General features: G+C 44.5%; 1 non-coding gene across 1 annotated transcript; it reads right to left on the bottom strand.

Moving 5' to 3' along the window:
* Positions 1 to 3,287: 3,287 nt before the first annotated feature.
* trnai-aau (transfer RNA isoleucine (anticodon AAU)) lies at positions 3,288 to 3,361 on the bottom strand. Its single transcript has one exon. It is a non-coding gene; the product is annotated as a tRNA-Ile (tRNA).
* Positions 3,362 to 12,509: the final 9,148 nt, after the last annotated feature.

Below are 12,509 nucleotides of genomic sequence, written 5' to 3'. Positions count from 1 at the left end.
AACATGACAGTACAGTACAGGCCCTTCGGCCCTCAATGTGTGCTAACCTGTGGACCCAATCTGAAGCCCATCTAACCTTCCCTATTCCATTCTCCCATGGCTATCAGTGATAGAAATATCTCTTTATGGGACCCCACAATTTCTTCCTGAGCTTCCTGCAATATCCTGGGATATACATGATTAGTTCCCAAGGATTTGTCCATCTTATACGCATTATAGAACCTTCACTACCGCCTGTTATGTTAAGTGGAGTCTTTTGAAGACGTTATTGTTCCTTATTCCCTGACTTGCCCAGTATTTCACCAAGTTAAGTTCAAACATGAAATTTTTGTTCAGGATCTCACCCATCTTCTGTGTTTCCACACTTGGATGGCCCCATTCGTCGTCAAGGAGCCACATTCTTCTCCTAGTTAATCTCCTGAAGAATATACTTGAAGAATCACTTTGGATTTTCCTCAGCCTGATCTGCCAATGCTTTCTGTAGTCCCCTTTGTGCCCTCCTGATTTCCCTCTTAAGTGAATACTCCATCTGCAATGTTCTTCAATAGATTCCCTGAATCCAGCTGGCTATGTGACAGAGTTGACCAGAGTCTCAATACCCCCAGTCATCAGTGTATCCCACTTGTGTCAGCATTGTCCTTCACACTAACAGAAATATGATATCCCTCAAATATCATTTTATCGCTCTTTTGAAAGCTTCCCACCTGCCTGACGTCCCTTTACCTGCAAATAACCTCCACAATCAATTGCCAAAAGCTCTTCACTAATACCTTCTGGATTGCGGCAAGACAAATTTTGATCTTTAACTTGTGGACTAGGCTTGTGCATTTCCATCACTATATTCAAACTAATACAATTGTGCTCACTTTGCCAAAGTGTTGTCCCACTAGTGCCTCAGTCCCTTTCCCTACCTTGTTCCCCAAGGCGTAGTCAGGTTTTACCCCTTCCTGCAGTCCAACCATTTACATTCTGTCTGAGACATTTTTCTTGTACATGCCTAACAAATCCCATCCATTCAAGCTCTGAGCACACTGGCAGTCCCAGACTAGGTTTGGAAAGTTAAAATCCCTGACCATTCCAACCCTATCAATCTTACAGATATCTGAGATCTCCCGACATATTTGCTGCTCAAACTCTCGCTGACTGTTGGCAGCCTGTAGTACAGTCATATCAAACTGATCACCCAATCCCATATCTCAATTGCACCATTATAGCTTCAATGGGTGTTCCCCAGGAATATCCTCTCCAAGTGCTGCAGTGATATTTCACTGATCAAAAACTCCACCCCCTCCTCTCTCACCTCCTGTTCTATCCTCCCTGTGGAATCTGTACCCTGGAACATTGAGCTCCCAGTCCTGTCCCACTCTCAGCTGTGTTTCTGCCATATCTATGGTATTCCAGTCTCATGTTCTCATCCATGCGCCGACTTCATTTGCCTTAATTATTAAGCCTTTTATTTTGAAATAAATGCACTTTAATCAATCAGTTTTCCCTCAATGTCTGCTGTGCTCTTTCCTGATGTTTCTACTTAAGTTCCTGTCTTGAAATTCAGTCCCAGCCTCTACATTCAGACTGCAGCCTGGCACCATCCACCTCACTATGGACAACACCCTCAGCTTTCATGTCATCTGCAAACCTACTAATGATACCTTCTGCTTTCACATCAGAGTTATTAATGTATATAATAAACAGCAACGGCTCCCGTACAGATCCCTGTGGTACACCCGTTAGTGAAAGAATTTCAATTGTAAAAACAGCCCTCCACCAGTTGTGGATCCTGTTTGCCAAATTGCCTTGGATCCTATTGGTCTGTTGCACCAGCCTTCTATATGGGATCTTGTGAAGCGATGTAATGAACTCCATGTAACCCACATCATCTGCACAGCCATCATCAAAATTCTCAATCATAATTTCAAATATAAATCTCAGCTGAATTTGGGAAAGGATCTTACTCTACCAAATGTATGATGAGTATCCCAAATCGATCTCAGCCTTTCCAATTTTTGATTCATTCTGTTCCTCAGAATTGTTCCCAACAATTTCTCTCCCCCTGCTGTCAGACTGTCTGCTCTGTAATTAGCTGGCCTATCCCTGCTGCCCTTCTTGAACAAAGGAACCACATTAGCTATCCTCCAGTCATTCCACACTTTATCAGTGGCCAGCAAAGTATTAAATATATCCACCAGGGCCCGAGCAATCTCCTCCCTTACCTCCCATAGCAGCGTGGGATACATTCAATTGGGCACTGGGGATTTCTCCACATTTAAGCCTGTGAAAACATAAAATCCCTCTTCCTTATTGATCGTAATATGTTTGAGAAAATCACCATCCCAACTGAAATCCCAAGCTACGATGCCTTGCTCCTGTGTGAATACAGATGGGAAGTATTCATTGAAGACCTCACCTACTTCCTCTGGCTTCATGTCCCGATTGTCCCTTTGCATTTCTTTGTGAAAACAATTGAGACTGATTGATTTGCTGCAGACAACATCCACCAGTCATCATGGGTACGGTGATCGAGTTGTGCGTCTATCCCTGTCAAATGTGTGTTAATAGCTCTGTAAATCTCCCCTTTTTTCAAAATCTTTAACAAAGGGTCAGTTAGACTCGAAACGTCAGCTCTTTTCTCTCCTTGCAGATGGTGCCAGACCTGCTGAGATTTTCCAGCATGTTCTCTTTTGGTTTCGAATTCCAGCATCTGCAGTAATTTGCTTTTATTAATGACTCTGTGATATTGCTGGGTATATGATGACTCCAGTGTCGATGCATGAGAGGTGAGCAAGCGAATGAATTCCCTCTGGAAGTCGCGGGAAATGTAGTAACAGAGATCCAGGAAAATGAGTTGAACGAATCTTTGAAGTGAATTGAAGCCTGAATTCTGGTTCTCCTCCGAGACTGTGCCAGGTCGACTTAATACTTTATATATTTCATGTTTTGCATTTCTTTGTGAAAACAATTGAGACTGATTGATTTGCTGCAGACAACATCCACCAGTCATCATGGGTACGGTGATCGAGTTGTGTGTCTATCCCTGTCAAATGTTTTATTGCGCCGGTGAGGCTTTCTGCTTGGTGATTTTGTGGTTTCGTGGTGCACTTTGTTTGGAAATACAACAACGCAGCTGAGATCCGGCATGGGACCAACGAGTTGATGTTCCACAACAGCGATGGTCAGCTTTCGAATGAATACACATCTGAATCGATCATGTGACAAGTTCTTGCAGACGGTGAAAGCAAAACCAACGACAAACCTTGAGCAAGCACAGCTGACGAGACGAGCGCTGCACATGGTCAGTGTGGGGATTGAACCCACGACCTTGGCGTTATTAGCACCACGCTCTAACCAGCGGAGCTAACCGACCGACGCAGCCGTTCAGTCAAAACAAAGTCTTATATTGCCTGCGCTCACAACCACGGCGGCTATGCGTTTTCCGATTTGCAATCGATCGCACGATCGTCTGAAGTATTTCCTTCCGTTGCAAAGTTTTTTAACAAAAAAAAAATTGACTTTTCCGAACGCGCACACTCGAGCTAACCATTTGCTCTGATATCCAAAATTAAGCACAATGTTCGGACGCATGCAATTTCAATCGCAATGCCACCAGCTCAGCTGCAGCTTGTCATGTTGACAAATATCATCTGGTTGAAACGTACCTTCAACGATCGCTCACTGTGCTTCTGGAAACTCACAGACCTTTGGAGTCAGGGTTATGTGCTGCTGATAAACTGCTGCGAACCTTATGCCAAATGCATTGGAATTGGAACTCAACTGTGGGATTCTTTCTGCTCCCGAAGGACGCAGTTGCTTTAGAGTCAGCAACAGCGCAGAACTCAATTGCACGTTTTGCTCAATGACTCATGTTGCTTTTGCAATCTTCGTTTGACAGCATATTTAGCAGGTTAGCACGCCTTCCTGCAGCGTTTGTCAGCGACAGATCAGCTGCTAAGATGACTGCTTCAGACAGCATGCTACATCCTACATTTGAAAATGGAAAAGGTGCAAACGCTTACAGGCTGAACACTCTCTCACTATTTTGCCTGGCGCGTCAGAGGCTGGGAGCTGACCTTATGAAGGTTTTTCAATCATGAGGGGCATTTCTCGGGTAAATAGATAAGTTCGTTTCGCTCAGGTGGGGCAGTGCAGCACGAGAGGGTATAAATCTGGTGTGGGAGGGTGAGAATTCGACAGGCAGTGAGGAGCAACTGCGTCACGCAAAGGGTGGTGAGTGTCTGCAATAAGTTGCCAGACGAGCTGGTGATGGCTGGTACAATTCCAATACTTTTAAGGAATTTGGATGTGTATTTGAATAGGAAGGGTTTAGAGAGACATGGGTCAAGTGCATGCAATCGTGGCTGGATCAGTTGAGGATATCTGTTCGGAATGGATGAGCAAGACCGAAGATTGTGTTTTCAGTGCTGTCCATATCTAATGGCTCTATGATATTGCAGGTGAAATGATAAAAGAGATGAATAAAATAATGAAGTAAAATTGTCTGAAGTTGTTAAATTCAAACAACTTCAGATAATTTTATTTCAATTATTTTACTTCCCTTTTTTATTTGCGTTTTTCTCACTGTTGTGTACCTCTTATTTCTTGATTGTCTCTCTTTCTGTCGCTTCCCACTCTGTCAATACATTTTTCCTCTCCTCTGCCGCTTTGCTACGCTTCTCCCCTGTTTTCCATTTTGTCTCTGTTTTCCACATGCCCCACATATTTTGTCACGTAACACTGGCTTCAGCCTTGGTCATTCGCGGCTCCTCATCTCCCTTTAATCTCTCCGTGCACTGTCATTATCACCTTTGCATCTGGAGCCTTGACTCACCTTCTCTCAGCCTGGTGTTAATAGCTCTGTAAATCTCCCCTTTTTTCAAAATCTTTAACAAAGGGTCAGTTAGACTCGAAACGTCAACTCTTTTCTCTCCTTGCAGATGGTGCCAGACCTGCTGAGATTTTCCAGCATGTTCTCTTTTGGTTTCGAATTCCAGCATCTGCAGTAATTTGCTTTTATTAATGACTCTGTGATATTGCTGGGTATATGATGACTCCAGTGTCGATGCATGAGAGGTGAGCAAGCGAATGAATTCCCTCTGGAAGTCGCGGGAAATGTAGTAACAGAGATCCAGGAAAATGAGTTGAACGAATCTTTGAAGTGAATTGAAGCCTGAATTCTGGTTCTCCTCCGAGACTGTGCCAGGTCGACTTAATACTTTATGTATTTCATGTTTTGCATTTCTTTGTGAAAACAATTGAGACTGATTGATTTGCTGCAGACAACATCCACCAGTCATCATGGGTACGGTGATCGAGTTGTGCGTCTATCCCTGTCAAATGTTTTATTGCGCCGGTGAGGCTTTCTGCTTGGTGATTTTGTGGTTTCGTGGGACACATTGTTTGAAAATACAGCAACGCAGCTGAGATCCGGCATAGGACCAACGAGTTGATGTTCTATGACAGCGATGGTCGTCTTTCGAATAAATACACGTTTAAATCGATCATGTGACAAGTTCTTGCAGGCAGTTCAAGTAAAAGACTCGAAACTTGACACAACACAGGTAACGAGACGGTTAGTGTGGGGATTGAACCCACGCTCTGACTAGCTAAGCTTATCGTAAAACGCAGCTGGTAGCTGAAAGCAAATGCCTATATTGCTGGTGCTCTGAAACACAGCGGCTATTCATATTCTGATTTGTTATCGATCGCACGATCGTCTGTCGTATTTCCTTTCGTTGCATAGCTTTTCAAAAAAAAATCATTGACTTTTCCGAAGTCAGCAACAGCGCAGAACTCAGTTGCACGTTTTGCTCAATGACTCATGTTGCTTTTGCAATCTTCGTTTGACAGCATATTTAGCAAGTTATCACGCCTTCCCGTAGCGTTTTTCAGCGACAGATCAGCTGCTAAGATGACAGCATCTGACAGAAAGCTACATCCTACATTTGAAAATGGAAAAGGTGCATAAGCAACATGACTCATTGAGCAAAACGTGCAATTGAGTTCTGCGCTGTTGCTGACTCTAAAACAACTTCATCCTTCGAGAGCAGAAAGAATCCCACTGTTAGATTACAATTCAAATACATTTAGCATAAGGTTCGCAGCAGTTTATCAGCAGCACATAACCCTGACACCAAAGGTCTGTGAGTTTTCAGAAGCACAGTGAGCGATCGTTGAAGGTACGTTTCTCCAGACGATATTTGTTTACAGGCTGAACACTCTCTCGTTATTTTGCCCTGCGCGTCAGAGGCTGGGAGCTGATCTTATGGAGGATTTTCAATCATGAGGGGCATGAATCGGGTAAGTAGATAAGTTCTTTTCGATCAGGTGGGGCAGTGCCGAACGAGAGGGTATAAATCTGTTGTGGTCGAGTGAGAATTCGAAATGCAGTGAGGAGCAACGGCTTCATGCAGGGGATGTTGCGTGTCAGCAAAAATTTGCCAGACGAGCTGTTGATGGCTGGTTCAATTCCAATTCTTTTAAGGAATTTAGACGCGTATTTGAATAGGAAGGGGTTAGAGAGACATGAGTCAAGTGCATGCAATCGTGGCTGAATCAGTTGAGGTTATATGTTCGTAATGAACGAGTTCGACCGAGGACTTTGTTTTATCTAATGGCTCTATGATATTGCAGGTGAAATGATAAAAAAAATCAATAAAATATTGAAGTAAAATTGTCTGAAGTTGTGCAATTCAAACAACTTCGGATAATTTTATCTTAATTACCTTTTTATTTGTGTTATTTCCCTGTTCTGTACCGTACCTCTTATTTCTTGACAGTCTCTCATTCTGTCGCTTCCCACACTGTCAATCCAGCTTTCCTCTCCTCTTCCCCCTTTGCTACGCTTCTCCTCTGTTTTCAATTTTGCATCTGCTTCACCCATCCCCCACATATTTTGTCACATAGCACTAGCTTCAGCCTTGGTCATTCACGGCTCCTCATCTCCCTTTTCTCTCTCCGTGCACTGTCATTATCACCTTTGCATCAGAAGCCTTGACTCACCTTCTCTCAGCCTGGTGTAAATAACTCCCTAATTCTCCCCTTTATTGTCTTTAACAAAGGGTCAGTTAGACTCGAAACGTCAGCTCTTTTATCTCCTTGCAGATGGTGGCAGACCTACTGAGATTTTCCAGCATTTTCTCTTTTGGTTTCAGATTCCAGCATCTGGATGCCTTTCCATCTTGGAGTGGAATTCCTTCTTTTGAGCTTCTTGCTTCAATTGGTTGCAGGTCTGGCGTGCGACTGGTGATTCAGCAGACCATGAGGCCTTGGCCACTGACGTGGAACCTTCGGCCAGGCGGATCTCGTAGGGGAGCTGTTGGTCTCGGAGGGCAGTCAAAAAAGTCAGAATATGAAACTTAATTAGGACACTGTACAGCATCGTTAGATTGTTTTACGCTCGCGTCTGCATGTGTGCTGGTGTTTGTACGTGGACTTGATCTATCACCTACTCGAGATTTCCTTTCGCTGATATCTGCCTCATGTTATAAGCGTTCCAATTCAAATGTTTTATTTTTCCCGTCCTTTTCTCCTCTCTCTACTCCATCATCGACCTCAATATTTCCACCTGTCATTTACTAAATCTTCCTCCCCCAGGTAAACCACATTCCTTGATCCACAATTCTAACTGCTTTACACACGCGAGGACGTAATTATTTCGCATGTATTGCATTTTTGGTTGGCCATTTCAAGTACTGTGTGGACTGTCCTTTTGTTTGCTCTTGTCGGAGCGCATTTTTAGAGTAACTGGAAAAGTATTCATCTCTCTCTCTCACACACACACACACACACACACACACACACACACACACACACACACACACACACACACACACACACACACACACACACGCACACACACACACAACCGTTATTTTATCTCTTTGACTTGCTTTCTTACCTCCGGAGGTCCCCTCTCGCATTGGACAGTCCGCCTCAATGCCTTGGTTTTCGTCAACCAAGAAACCACGAATCCAGTACGCCTTTGGTGAGTCCAACTAAGCCAGTGGTGGCTCCAAGTCTAAAACCACCCTTAAATTTGCTGTCTCTGAAACACTCCAGAGACGGTTGTTCCCTTCCCTTGGGCTTTGCTCTAATGCCACGCAAGAGTTCACTGAACCCTGTCCCTGCTTTATTTATTCTCTTACAATGAGTTTCTATGTAGGATTACTTAAGTCACGATAGGTACCGCGATCCTATTCGATCCGAATGCCGGTGCTTGTGTGATCGACAGATTCGGGGTCCTCTCACAGAAAAGGGCCAATTGACCGCTCGAAATGAAGAGAAACAACTTCATGGCGCTGGCGGCTACGCCTCCTAGGAATCTTCAGAATCCCACTCAGTTGCCTGGTACCGGGACGGGCCCCATAAGTTTACTGTCGCGGAAATTAAATTGACTTGACTCAACTCTTAGCAAGGGCAAAGAAAGGAGCTTTATTTAAATTCAGCAGAATTGACCCCAGTACTTTCATCTCAATGCCTCAATATCAGGGTTATCTGAGCATTGTTCAGATACTTGCCTTATACTGTTTCTTATCTAACACTCAAGGGAAACGACTGGGAAAACTCAAGTTGTTGTTCTCTCATCCCCTGGTCTTGGACATAACAGATTTTTTCTTCTTTCACTGTGTCCGACTCTTGCAAGATCGAGTTGAATGTTTACAAATTTGAAACAGCGACAAGCTGGCCGCAAACCTCACCAAAGTATTGTTTACAAAGCTCAGCACAGCATTAAATGTTCCAAAATCATTCTCTTTCAAATTCCACACGAAATGGATAATTTTCCATCACAGTAACTAATAGGATTCATGATGGCACAGCGATAGATGTCATCTAAATGGACTTCACTCAGGCGTTCGACAAGTTTTCCCATGGGAGACTGATTAGCATGGTTAGATCTCAGCGAATATAGGGAGAAGTAGGCATTTGAATATTGAAGTAGCTGAACGGTAGAAGGAAGAGTGTGGTGGCCGAGGGTTGCTTTTCAAACTGGGGGCCTGTGACCAGTGGAGTGCCAAAACGATCGGTGCTGGGTCCTCGACTTTTCGTCGTTTTTATAAATGATATGGATGTGATCATATGAGGCATTATCAGTAAGCATGCAGATGACATCATCATTGGATGTGTCATGGACAGCAAAGGAATGTTGCCACAGATTACAACAAGATCTTTGTCAGATGGGCCAATCGGCTGAGAAGGGGCAGGTGATTAATTAAGATGAATGCGAGGCGCTGCATTTTGGGAAAGCAAAACTCAGCAGGACTTTTCCACTTAACGGTCAGGACATAGGGAGTGTTGATGAACAAAGAGACCATGGAGTGCACGTTCATAGCTCCTTGAAAGTGTAGTCGCTGGTAGATAGGATAGTGAACAATGCGTTTCTTATCCTTTGCTTTATTGCTCAGAAAATTGCGTCCATTTTGCGGCTGTCCTGGACATTGCTTCGTCCCCTTTCGGAATATTGCGTACAATTCTGGTTTCCTTCCTACCTAATTCATGCGGTGAAACTTGAAAGGGTCCAGAAAGGATTTACAAGGATGTTGCCAGGGTTGGAGGCTTTGAGCTACAGGGAAAGGCTGAACTGGTTGGGGCTATTTTGCCTCGAGCGTTGGAGGCTGAGGGGTGACCTTATGGAGGCTCCAAAGTTAGGAGGGTCATGGATAGGAAAAATAGCCAAAGTATTTTCCATGACGTGTGAGAGTCCAGAATTAGAGGGCACAAATTTAGGGTGAGAGTTGGATGAAATAAGAGAAATCTCAGTGGCAACTTTTTCACGCTGAGGATTGTACGTGTATAGAATCAGCTGCCAGAGGAATAGGTGGGGGTTGGTACAATTGCAGCATGTAAAATGCATTTTGAAGAGTATATGAATAGGAAGGATTAGGAGGGTTATGGGCTGGCTGCTGGCAGGTGAACTAGATTACTTTGGGATATCTGGACGGCATGGGCGGCTTGGACCGAAGGGCTAGTTTCATTGCTGGATATCTCTATGATTCTACGACTGTATGACTAGTTCACCACAGATCACACCAAATGGCCGCCTTTCCAAAGTCCGCAATTTCCCCTCCTACCTGGTTGATGAAGCCCTCCCAAACATCTCGTCCATTTCCTGTACCTTCACATTTGAAACACACTCCTCCAACCCCAAAAAAGGGCAGGGATTCCCTGGTTATCACCCTCCACCCCCAGCTACCTCTGCAGATTACATACAACCTTGGCCATTTATGCCACCTACAAACGGAACACAACACCAGAGATATTGGCCGTTTCTTTTGCCACCACAGGAACTGCAAAACCTGTGCCCACACATCCCGCCAACCAGGGTCCATAGCCACAAAGCTGCCTTCCACATCATCAGTCTTTTACCGCCATTTCCATACATGTCAGTTACTGCATCCATTGCCCCAGATGCATTCTCATCTGCGTTTCGAAGACCGGATGATGACTCGAAGAGCGCTTCAGGACTCCTGCACTAAACACCTCTTGGCCAAAAACTTCAACTACCCTCCCACTCCACCGAGGACATGCCGGTCCTGGGCCTCCTACATCGCCACTCCCTTACCACCTGACTTGTGAGAAAATACACCTAATTTTCAGCCTCGGGAAACACCAGGCCCATGGCATCAATATAGATTTCAACAATTTCCCCATATCCCCTCCCCCCACCTAATCCCAGTTTCAAACTTCCATCTCAGCACCGCGCTCATGGCTTGTCCTACCTGTCCATCCTGCTTCCCTCTGACTTATCACCAGTCCTCCCACTTTTGCACTCTCAGCTGCGTATCCCCCAGCCCCACGCCCCTGCCATTTAATCTCTCCACCCGCGAGTCTCAAACCCTCAACACTAATGAAGGGCTTTTGCTGAAACTTCGATTTTCCTGCTTGTCGGAAGATGCCTGAACTGCTGTCCTTTTTGAGGAATATGCTCCTGAATAATCTCCAGCATCTGCAATTCTCCCTTTCAACGACGTCATTGAAGCAGTATTGTGAGTGCCAGCTTCATTTTATTTGTGTATTTCACGCTCTGTCCGCCCACAAATCTCAGGCACGACATCTGATCTCGTTCTTGATTGCAGACGCTGCTTGACATATACTGTTTTAATTACAACATTTTTAACATGTAAGTGTTGTCTTGATTCTCTACCTTCATTAACAGTGTTATAACCGATCAACTGTGCATTAGCAGGAGTCAGCTGCAGTTTCCCACACATCAAAAAAAACCTCCACATTACTATTGATTCCTACAATAATTCACTGTGCAAGAGAGAGAAAAGAACACCTTCAGTAACTTAAGATCAGTTGATGTTAAAAATCCCCATCTTCTACTGCTGCGGTCAGATCGACTCGACCCGTCCTTCTCCTGAAGAGTGCGGTGAGTTTATAAAATGCTCTGACACAGATTCATGGGTTTTAAGGAACAGATTCAACATTGGTATAAAATTTGCCCCCCGTTTTATTCAGTTGTGTTCGAAATGTGAACAGTTCTTAATCATACCAATCTAAGTGTGTAGAAAGTTCATGATTATCCTCGCTGCATTCCTGCCCATTCCCCGTGAGAATTAACTGTCTTCTATAGAACATAGAACATAGAAAAATACGGCGCAGTACAGGCCCTTCGACCCTCGATGTTGCGCCGACCAAAGCCTACCTAACCTACACTAGCCCAATAACCTCCATATGCTTATCCAATGCCCGCTTAAATGACCATAAAGAGGGAGAGTCCACCACTGCTACTGGCAGGGCATTCCATGAACTCACAACCCGCTGAGTAAAGAATCTACCCCTAACATCTGTCCTATACCTACACCTCTTAATTTAAAGCTGTGTCCCCTAGTAGCAGCTGACTCCATTAGCGGAAAAAGGTTCTCACTGTCAACCCTATCTAAACACCTAATCATCTTGTACACCTCTATCAAATCTCCCCTAAACCTTCTTTTCTCCAATGAGAACAGGCCCAAGTGCCTCAGCCTTTCCTCATACGATCTTCCTACCATGCCAGGCAACATCCTGGTAAACCTCCTCTGCACTCGTTCCAATGCCTCCACGTCCTTCCTATACTATGGCGATCAAAACTGCACACAATACTCCAGATGAGGCCGCACCAGAGTCTTATACAACTGCAACATGACCTCAGGACTCCGGAACTCAATTCCTCTACCAATAAAGCCCAGTACACCATATGCCTTCTTCACAGCACTATTTACCTGGGTGGCAACTTTCAGAGATCTGTGTACATGGACACCAAGATCCCTCTGCTCATCCACACTACCAAGTAGCCTACCATTAGCCCAGTAATCCATCTTCTTGTTACTCCTACCAAAGTGAATGACTTCACACTTAGCTACATTGAACTCCATTTGCACCTTTCTGCCCAGCCCTGCAACTTATCTATATCCCGCTGTAACCTGCCACATCCTTCTTCGCTGTCCACAACTCCACCAACTTTCGTGTCATTCGCAAAATTGCTCACCAAGCTTTCAAGCCCCTCCTCTAGGTCATTTATAAAAATGACAAACAGC

The sequence above is a fragment of the Hemiscyllium ocellatum genome, unplaced genomic scaffold (genome assembly GCF_020745735.1).
Source record: "Hemiscyllium ocellatum isolate sHemOce1 unplaced genomic scaffold, sHemOce1.pat.X.cur. scaffold_169_pat_ctg1, whole genome shotgun sequence".
Classification (NCBI taxonomy): Eukaryota; Metazoa; Chordata; class Chondrichthyes; order Orectolobiformes; family Hemiscylliidae; genus Hemiscyllium; species Hemiscyllium ocellatum.
Note: the sequence above shows the minus strand (reverse complement) of the source record. Positions and strands in the feature narration are given on the sequence as shown.